This window comes from Limulus polyphemus, unplaced genomic scaffold (assembly GCF_000517525.1).
Source record: "Limulus polyphemus unplaced genomic scaffold, Limulus_polyphemus-2.1.2 Scaffold264, whole genome shotgun sequence".
Taxonomy (NCBI): domain Eukaryota; kingdom Metazoa; phylum Arthropoda; class Merostomata; order Xiphosura; family Limulidae; genus Limulus; species Limulus polyphemus.
In genome coordinates this window covers 252728-264105 of record NW_013665874.1, presented here as the reverse complement: position 1 = coordinate 264105, position 11378 = coordinate 252728, and the positions used below count along the sequence as shown (strand labels likewise).

Below are 11378 nucleotides of genomic sequence, written 5' to 3'. Positions count from 1 at the left end.
AAAGAAAAAAAAATTCATGTTACTTTATTATCTCTTTTGCGATTGTAAACTCTGGCCACTTGTTTGAAATATATATATATAGGTCTGAAGTAAGCAAACCTTTCACGAAAGAGGAGAAAGACAATAAGATAGCTATTGTTCAGCATAATTCTTTTGTTTTGTTGTCGATCTTGATGATAATGAGAACGCTACATTGTGCTGAAATTATATTTCATAATGCAACTGCTATAAATACTAATTGACAGGAGAAATGTAGTTATGAGCCTTTATAAAATTACCTAAGCAACAAAGAAATATTTTCTGCATTAGCCTTCGCCGTCGTTGAGAGTGGGAAACGCGCATGGAAAGAAGCAGTTCCCCAGTGGGACAGTGATAAGTTTACTGATTTACAACGCTAAAATCCGGGGTTGGATTCCCGAAGGTGAACACAGCAGTGTGGCTTTGCTCTAAAACAAACAAGCAAACTGTATTAACCAGTTTAAATTCTTAGCATCATCTGGATGGAGTTATTTAAAGTCTAATTTTATGTTTATTGATAATCTTATTGCTTTTGAGGATCATAATTGTTATTATTTATATACTGTAGACAATGGGCTGGCGTTTCTAAGAGTAGGAAAAGGTTGTTAATTTTTAATTGCAACGTAACACAATAGGCTATCAATGATGTAATCAGTAAGGGTATAGAAACCCGGTTTTTAGTATTATAAGTCTACATACTAACCGCTGAGCCACTGAAGATAAGGTGGCATAAGGGTCAAAGAATTAGTTTTTGGAGAATCAGAAGGAAAGGCATATAAAAAATTGAACACTTTCATGTCGGTAGGAGTCACTAAATCCTGATATCTCAGATGTGAGGCCTACTGGGAGTCAAAGCTCTCCAATAGGGTTTGCCTCCCACGCTACCCCGGCGAACACACCCATATTTATAAATATCAAAAAATCCATTGTAAGCTGATTGTTTCGTCTTACTAATCCTTTACTACGATACTTGAATTAGTTACGTAGCCAAACGTCACACAACCAATTTTATAAAGTTAATGTTTAGATATTCATATTCCTTAGCCTTTCTTAGCGATATATTTCTGCTGAACTAATTTTAAATCTGGCTGTAAATTCGGTATTGATTTCACAGAAGTTGCCACACGATTTCATATTTACTTGCCCACGTGTACGCAGCATTGGAAATTATCGTGTAATCTGCAAACAATATCTTCTCAGTAGAGCAGTTTCGGGTTATTTTGAAAATTATTCAGTGCAGCTAAGTTGTTGATAGGTCACGCAACCCACTGGAGTATTGAATTGTTTATCTTTGAGGAAAAGACACCTACCCACAACAACTTTTATGAAGCCCGTGGCCTCTTTTGCTGAAATATCAGAGCAGTTAATATTGGAATTCGTTCTATTGTTTTCTAAAAGCCCACTGTGTTGAACACATTTGCGTTGTATTTGAAATTTACTAATCTCACATCCTACATTGTCTTTACACAATTTCTTAATCTAATTTTATATTAATTGTCATAGTTGGTTGTGGTTGTAGAATATAGTCATATCCTATGTGTTAGTTTGTAAAACGTGTAGCACACGTAACTCACAATTACTCAAAGCTATTGGAAAAGTCCGAGCGTACAATTGAATTAAGTATTGTTTACTCAACTAAAGGAGAAACCCTGACAGCTTTATTGTTGAAATATATTATTGCTTTCTACTTTTTCCTACTTATAAGTGATTTTAGTTTTCTTTTAAAAAAAACACCTAAGATTCAAGAAATAAAAACAATGAAAGAATAAAACGTCTGTGTATTAAAAAACTTGAAAAGAAATCAAAGAAACATTGTTTATCAAAAAAAGGCTCGTGCAACGTTCCGGCACGTTCTACAAAAGCCACTATGTAGAGACGAACAAAAAAAGCAAAAACATGGTATTTCTACATGTGCCTTTTAAATAAGATGGTCAAAAGGGGAAAAAATGTGGGAGTAGTGTGTATAAAGAGAAAAAAAACTATACACGTTCTCTAGAGGATAACTGTGAAAAGATCACTCATATGTACATTCACATTTTATGTCAGTTACATAGGAAACATTAGCGCTGTAGCTGAATCGGCTGGCTAGTTTCTCAAGGAACTCTGGGCTAAACATGGACACCTGAAATACCTGAACTAACACAAGAACCATAGCAGACATACGAAATGTGTTAACTTCAGGTCACGTGTTAACAATACATTAGCAAGTTATTTTGAAAATCAACTATAAAATACCATCTTACGTTCTACACTGTTATCTTTTTACGTTCTATACTGAGATATTTCTTACGTTCTATACTGTTATCTTTCTTACGTTCTATACTGTTATCTTTCTTACGTTCTATACTGTTATCTTTTTTACGTTCTATACTGTTATCTTTCTTACGTTCTATACTGTATTTCTTACGTTCTATACTGTTATCTTTCTTACGTTCTATACTGTTATCTTTCTTACGTTCTATACTGTTATCTTTCTTACGTTCTATACTGAGGTATTTCTTACGTTCTATACTGTTATATTTCTTACATTCTATACTGTTATCTTTTTTACGTTCTATACTGTTATCTTTCTTACGTTCTATACTGACATATTTCTTAAGTTCTATACTGTTATCTTTCTTACATTCTATACTGTTATCTTTCTTTTTGCTCGTGATTTTGGCGAAACTCGTAGTCTTTCATTCACGTCTAAATTAAAGAACGATTAGTTTAGTAACGATATCACATCTTTGGATACACTCGCTTTCATCACTTTGCGCTGGGTTGATACTTATCGCCCAGTAACAAAGCTCATGAAGGTGGTTGGTTTATAACAACGTATACTTTCACTTATGAACAGAGGGGTTAAAAAGTCACACCAAGAACCATGAGCTATAATGTGGGCCCTATACTTTCATCAGTTGTAATGTGTTTAGTGGGCTCTATACTTTCATGAGTTCTAATGTGTTTAATGGGCTCTATACTTTCATCAGTTGTAATGTGTTTAATGGGCTCTATACTTTTATGAGTTGTAATGTGTTTAGTGGGCTCTATAGTTTCATCAGTTGTAATGTGTTTAGTGGGCTCTATACTTTCATCAGTTGTAATGTGTTTAGTGGACTCTATACTTTCATCAGTTGTAATGTGTTTAGTGGGCTCTATACTTTCATCAGTTGTAATGTGTTTAGTGGGCTCTATACTTTCATAAGTTGTAATGTGTTTAGTGGGATCTATACTTTCATCAGTTGTAATGTGTTTAATGGGCTCTATACTTTCATGAGTTGTAGTGTGTTTAGTGAGCTCTATACTTTCATGAATTGTAATGTGTTTAGTGGGCTCTATACTATCATGAATTGTAATGTGTTTAGTGGGCTCTATACTTTCATGAATTGTAATGTGTTTAATGGACTCTATACTTTCATTAGTTGTAATATTTTTGGTTAGCTCTATACTTTTAAGAATTCTTGTCATTTAGTTGCGACTTTTAATTAGCGTAGTGTATATGTTTTTATAGCAAAGCTATTAAGGCTGCCTGCCACTGTCTCTAATTTTGAGCTACTGAACACTGGGAAGGCAACCAGTCAGCAGCACCCTACCACCTATATTAGTTGACTGACTGTCACTCTTATAACCTACATACAGCTTAAAGTTCGGGGAATATTTTATTAGTTCGCACGTATCTGAACCATTCTCGTCATCCTAAAATCCAGAGCTCTACCACAGAGCGGCGTCCTAGTTAATTTACAAACAGAACTGTTGATTAACTGTTATTTTAGATTGGAATGTTTGTAGTTTTATACACTGGAGTATGAAAAAATACTACTAATTCAAAGTGTCCCAGTATAAACTGTAAATATTCAGTCTTTATCAAATGGTATTTATATTGACTAATTAACGTTTGAATATGAAATGAAAATATTGAGAAAACGTGTTATAATAAATATTTCAGTTGGCATCCACAGACTAATATCTATTTTAAAACAGCCTTAATTTGAACTTTTGGTGTCGAGGAATTCATTCAATCAAGAACTGTCTGTTTGAAATGTTAAGATTCAGAAAGTATCTTAATGTCTGTTTTTTGCATGCGAAGATTAATTAGAATATATAGAATAACAGCTTATAATATTGGAATTTAAAAAGGTTTCTTTTTTTGTTTATTTCAGAGCAAAGTCACATTGCGATATCTGCCGTGTCCACCGAGGATAATCGATCCCCGGCTTTAAGTGTTTTAAGTCCGTAAACTGTCAACTGTCCCACCAGGGAATTGGAGCTTAAGACTATTTTTCATCAAGTAACGTCACAGTTTAAAACTATTATCTAGAGATTAAACTTGATTGACAGGTGTCTTAATGATAAATGTATATGTCCACAGGTTGAAGATTATTTTAGTTCGTAGCTATAGAAACTACATAATGATGGTAGAAAAAAGTCGTATATTATTGATTGAGATGTTGGGGCGACTCGGAGTTATTTTAACTTAAGAAGTATCGAAATATTCGTTTTTAATAATTAATACACGTCAAGAACTTGAATCATATAACATATACTGTAGTTTAATTTCACGATGAAAGAGATGAATCCACACTTTGCAAATATAGATAGATAAAGAGACTGATTGTGAGAAGCCCCAGCAGAATCGTTAAATTCTGTTTAAAAGTTACGAATATGTACACCTGTTTGCGCACATTTTAAACAGTTATACATATATATTTGTATTTTTCAATCATATGTGCACTTATTTGTTTTTGTCGTACCATACCAACTCAGTGATGTTATCAGGTTCTTGAACTGGGTTTGTGGCCTGAACCGGCTAGTTGTGCAGCAGAAATGGACCCAACCTGGCATTTGTACTCACTGCCATTACTCAGCTGCGTTGAAACATTCTACTATTATTTTACCTGAAGGGAGACAATAACACAAGTGGTTATTTGTGTTTGCCAGTTGTCTAAAAATGGCACCAGTTGATCTTAAACACATGTTTCCCATAAAATAAATACATATAAAGTTTCATATATGTATAGCAACTTCAACACAGATAGGATGTTACAAACATACATCTTAAGCCGTAAGGAAAAAAGCCATAATTTAAGAAATAAATGAACATATCATTATTTTACTAAAGATATAAATCAGTACTAAGTTGTTTTAATAAGCCTTTATTTCAAATTAATAATACGTTATTGTTTTGCTGCATAAGTTAAATAGCCCTGGATTGAGGTTGTCACATTTTGACATAATGGTACAATTTGGTCGACGTATAATTCTTTAATGAAAACTCACTTTGACTAAAATTAGCTATTGTGTCACTAACAGCTCCTCTTTAGTTTTACATAAAAAAATTATGGTAAATTCTGCTTTTGTATTGATAGCATGGTTTACTATACGTTGAACTGCGAAATCTTTCTAGAATTTTGAAGGAAATTTATTCAAATTTTAATTGATGCTACTAAATTTTATATGCTTAATCGTACTTAGCTAAAAAAGGATTAATCTCATTTTATTTCACTTGCGATAATCTCTCAGAATTTACAGAAAACTATTGTTATTGCACCTATCATAGCTTAATGTAGTTTATTGTGACCCCTGATCCCAAAGAATAAAATAAGTCCAATGTGATAATAGTTATGTTTAATATAATTGATACTTGAAATCGACAGTACAAGTGAAATTCCATAATTACAGTGGTGGCGTTATAGTGTGACGGTCAATCCCTCTATTTGTTGGTAAAAGAGTAGCCCAAGAGTTGGCGGTGGGTGATGATGACTAGCTGCCTTCCTTCAAGTCTTTCACTGCTCAGTGAGGGACGGCTAGCACAGATATCCCTCGTGTAGCTTTGCGCGAAATACAAGACAAACCAAACCATAATTACAGAATTGAGAAAAAACAAGACAACTGTATGTTTCACGGATACATCATTTATTCACGACCATAGGTACCTGATGATGATGCCTTTATTGGCGAAACCATGGTCGTGAATAAATGCTGCATTTGTGAAACGAACAACTGTCTTGTTTTTACTCAATTCTGTAGTTATATGTAAGTTACTGTAAATATTTGTTTCTGTAATGGCAAGTAGTTTTGGTACACGATTTTTTATGGCAGTTGGTAAAAATTTCAGTTGCTGGAAGTTTTGGGGACAGATAATTGCAGAAGACGTCCATCATATCATTCAGTTCACTACACAACCGTGACCTTAGCATGAAGGTCAACGTCGTGACTGACCCCCTCGCCATTTGTGTTGAAATATTTTGCTGAAATTAACTTAGGGTTTAATTTCAATATCAACGTGCTGGTTTAGTCAAAAAAATTGTTTTTAGTTCGCTTTGTTTGGTGAACACATGAAACTAAACAGTTGAACGTCTTCCTCTGAATATATTAACAACAATAACTACGCTGTCTGTTTTACAAGGAGATAAGTTAAAAATATCAAGGTCAAGGCCACCTTACCTTTTTGTTCAGGTTGAATTCCTGTCTAAGATCCATTGATAAGAGTAATTTTGTTTTTATAGTCAGGCAAGCAACCAATCATAAATACAATAGAATGTTCGTTATTTACATAAATATTCATTTCCTGGCCACGGAAGAAAAACAGAGCCACACGGGGTAGTTAAATGATCCCATCTGAAAATGAGATTTGGTAAACTGATAACAAAGGTTTGTTAGTCAGGCTTTGTTGAATACCAGTGAGATAGGGACAACTTTCATTCTATGTCACCCACCAGTGGCACAGCGGTATGTCTACGGACTTACAACGCTAAATACCGGGTTTCGATACCCGTGGTGATCAGAGTATAGATAGCTCATTGTGTAGCTTTGTACTTAACTTCAAACAAACAAACAACCAATCTACGCCCGTGTTATGCAACAAAGTGTATTTAATATAGCAAAGTCTCTGAGATATAATTTCTGTTTTCGTCAGTTACAGTGGATAAGGTTAATGTTACAAAACATTACTTTCATGTTGTTTTAAACACAACCAACCACATGTTTTCCCTTATCCACTTTCTAGTGTTAATTGAAATACGAACACAGTTCCCCCTTATCCACTTTCTAGTGTTAATTGAAATACGAACACAGTTCCTCCTTATTCACTTTATATTATTAATTGAAAAACAAACACGTATTATTTTTCCTTATTCACTTTATATTGTTAACTGACTAAATGTTTGTTTGCTCTTCATACTTCTTATTTTTGTGTTCACTATTATTTGACATATTTAATGAAACCTTATCAATCAACTAGTCGTTATTTTAATTTACTTCAAGGCGAAGGCCGTCCAATCATATGAACAAACAAACATTCTTTATATCTGACTTGTATTTATATTCGTTGTTCTTTTCACGTTTTTAAAATACATTTATTTTTGCAGTTTACAAAGGGTTTTAGTTGCAAAATGTGTATTTGAATAATAAACTATCATTTCAGAACTGTACGTAATTTTCGAAAGCATTGTGAAATCAGAGGTAATATTTTGTATTACTATATTTTACTTTTCAGCAATATTACATATACATAGGTATTGAACATTTTGATATCTATTTAAATACTCTGTTAAATAACTCAGCGCTGAACAAATGCTATTAATAACAGAAAACATCTGGATCTTCAACTCATATGTTTTAACGCATGAAGAATAATATAAAATTACTTTACCATATAGACTGTATCAGTGTCGAGTAGCGACACCTATGACCTTGACCTTTTTTCTCCAAATATTTTATTTACTTCCAGAAGCTTTGTGTGTTTGTTTACATACTAAGTGCGATGTGTATTCGTAAAACTAAATGCGATGACTTTGCTAATAATTGATTCGTAATGATAATCAAATCAAATCCAGAAATACTGAACTCTGTCAATGGCTGCTTAAGCACTGCTAGTGGATAAGGGGTGTTGCAAAATAAATCACACTTTTTTCCCCCAAGAGCATAACAAAGTAAAATAAGATTTTAATTCAATCAAAAAGTAATTCTAAGTTTTAATCGATTTGCAAAAGATTTCAGCAATGCAACAAACATGTCTGTTTTTGTGGCTGTCTCCGTAAGCACATCAGTGAGAACACGAATCAAGGTTTCACGTTTGCGTCTCTCGCATTCAGGCAAAGTTTCCAACATTTCTTCCATGCATTGTTGAAGGAAAACTCCGACATTTTCGGCGGGATTTAAATCTGGAGAGCTCCCAATCACCATTCCACCACTTTTTCATGGGCCACTCTTTCAAATTCAACAATTCTGAAACTTTTGAGGCATTAATTGGATTTTTTTAAATCTGGCATTACGACGTTTCGATTGGAAGAATTGAATTCTCGGAGTATGTCTGCGACTAGTTTCTGAGCAATCCCAAAGGCAGCAAATGCGACACGAACCTGAGTTCTAGTGAGCAACATGATTCAAATGTTTTCGCAAAAAAATTAAACTCGAAGAGTCAAACACCCAAGAGTACATTGAAATGACGTTTTGTCACGAGTGATGACATTCGCGGTCCTACCAAGTTCGTCATTACTTCGGGGAAATAAGTGTGATTTATTTTACAAAACCCCTTACGTGAACCATCCAAAGAGATGTTGAATGTAACAACAGCAAGTAAGCAATGCTATTATAGTGTAACATCTATAACAATACTAATAAAAACCCTTGCATAACACAGCCAGTATTATTACAATATATATATATAAAGATGTAGGTCTTTACTTACTTTATGTTGTTTTAGCTTCTATTATTATCATTTATTGATATTTTACTTCCGGAATAAAATATTTGTTCGTTTTTCTGCCCTCATCATCCTAAATCAAGTTTAGAACACCTTTACATGTCCAAACTCTATTCCTTTAAAGATGATTACTGATAACGATTCAACAAGTAATCAGATAGCGATAACTCTGTTATAGAAATGCGCGGCAATCGCTAGGTGTTTAGCCACTAAGTAGTCGAACACCAACAACGATGTCAACTGCCTGGAGGTATCATCACCATGTCGAGCTTCGCGGGTTTCTAGTAGCTCGAGAAACAAGACAAAGTACCATTAACCGAGAAGATTGTCTTGTCACTTGTATCTGATCCTGCTGTTTTACACCCTCAGAGGAAAATCTTCCGATACTCGCCTGGATCGTGAAGACGTTTCACCACAAAATGGATTGAATTCTGTCTTGAAAGGTACAAATATTTATCGAATTTAAAGAGAGAGAGAAGAAAAATGAGTATGCAGATGTATCTGTATTTATACAAGATACTTTTTTTGTTTTTTATTTTAAAGGTTGTCTTATTTGCCGTTTTGTTCCTGAGGTTGCGATTATGTTCTCGTGATACAGATGTGGAATATCTGTAATATGTAATTTGGAATCAAGAGCGTAAAATAAATATAAAATAAGAAAGTATGACTTTTATATGTAAAAAAAACGAAGCTCCCACAACAAAATGATATACGGTTATTTCTAAGCTGTAATTTTAGATCATATCGTTATAAAAAATATTGCGTTTTCACAGTTCTCTTTCTATGTTTTCAGTTTTATACTTTTCTCACTATATAAATAATATATATATATATCGTTTCTCTGTGTAAATAATATTTCAAGTTTACGTGGCGCCCTCTTTCGATTATCGTGAAACTAACTCCATATTTCCTATAGGAACTATAAATATACAGCTTAAATTGGACAAATAGCTAGATTTATTAAAAAATGAAAAATGAGTAAAGTTCTTAAAATTTCAAAATAATTATATTTTTCGTCAAGCAAAAGCAAAAAAAAAGCATCGTTTGCATAAGCAAAACACAAAAGAATTTGTTTGCTTCTAAAGTTTAATGTACGTTTAGAAACTATCTCTAAATACACAACTGTACATTCTAAAATTTATTTACTTCTATGTTGATAATAGAACATTTTATTTGGTAGTCCTATCATATTTGTGCAAATACTTTTGTTAAAATTTATTAATTAATACTTTTAGACCTTGGTGAATTATCCCTTCTCAACACAATATATTTCATGTAATATATACTATACGATTGTTGTCGTATGGTTTATAGGGGCGCTGAAAAGACAACGTGTATTAAAATTTGGTAATAAAATTATAATTAATGGTAAGTTTAATTTTGTGTTGATCTTACATTTTACATAAAACTGTTCTATACTAATAAAAGTTTGCCAAATAATAATAATATAAAAATAATTCACAGAATTAAATGGTAATCATGTCCTAAAATGTCTTTTAAAGCAAAACAAAAAGTCTTATTTAAATAAAATCACACAATGCTCTGTTGATATAAGTCTATAAAAAAATCAAAATGTCCATTCATGTAATAAACACGATTATATCACGTTAAAAAAAAGGATGAAGCCATAACACTTTCGACAGATGGACACCTGTCTCTTTAAGAGGTGAAGGAAGCAGGTCCAATTATCGAAAGTGCTAGGGTTTCGTTGGGTTTTTGTGTGTGGGTGTGTGATTTACCAACCACTTTCGGCAGATGGACACCTGTCTCTTTCAGAGGTGAAGAAAACAGGTCCACTTATCGAAAGCACTAGGGTTTCGTTGGGTTTTTGTGTGTGTGATTTACCAACTAATTTCGGCAGATGGACACCTGTCTCTTTCAGAGGTGAAGAAAACAGGTCCACTTATCGAAAGCACTAGGGTTTCGTTGGGTTTTTTTTTTCTAAAGTGATTTACCAACAACTTTTTATCATACGTGTTTTTCAATATCATGAACATAAACTGGGACTATTTTTGTTTTAAGCAGTTTTCTTCTTACTGCATGAAATGTTCATCACCTTTTGTGTTAGACTGGACATTTTTAACCTATTAGTTCGTTGCTTATTTTGTTCAGTCATATTATGTACACAAAAGCTGTAGTTTGCTACTTTTGTTGATCAGCAAAGGCACATACGCCAGTAAGGTGGCCCTCTGTACGTTAAGATTTAATGAAAATACTTTTCAGACAGTTTGTGCTATCATTTCGTCCATATGGGACGAGTTGACTCTTCGTGAGAGTTGGAATAAGAGGTAAGCAAAAAATAATAAATTAATATTACTATAGTATTAAATACCAGTAATTAGTAAACAATTTGTTATTATATTGAACCCGAAATTGCTGGAATAAGTCCTCATATAATTGAACAAATTGATTATTGTGTGCGTCATGTAAGGATTTCATTTACGTACCAAAATTTCTATTTGCACGTTTACATTACCTTACACTTTACTTTTTTCGTCACAACCTTACTCTGCCTTTAGTCTGTTATGGTTTTTGTATTGTTTCGTTTCTTCGTGGCCCGGCATGGCCAGGTGGTTAAGGCGCTCGACTCGCAATCTAAGGGTCGCGGGTTCGAATCCCCGTAACACCAAACATGTTCGCCCTTTCAGCCGTGGGGGCGTTATAATGTGACGTT

General features: G+C 33.5%; 1 long non-coding RNA gene across 4 annotated transcripts in view; it reads left to right on the top strand.

The window, feature by feature from the left end:
- Positions 1-11378, top strand: part of LOC111085178 — a 214011-nt gene that overhangs the window by 135026 nt on the left and 67607 nt on the right. For all 4 annotated transcript variants that reach the window (XR_002610016.1, XR_002610015.1, XR_002610014.1 and 1 more), the window contains one exon: positions 4161-4288. This is a non-coding gene — a long non-coding RNA (uncharacterized LOC111085178). The remainder of the gene's footprint in view (positions 1-4160; positions 4289-11378) is intronic.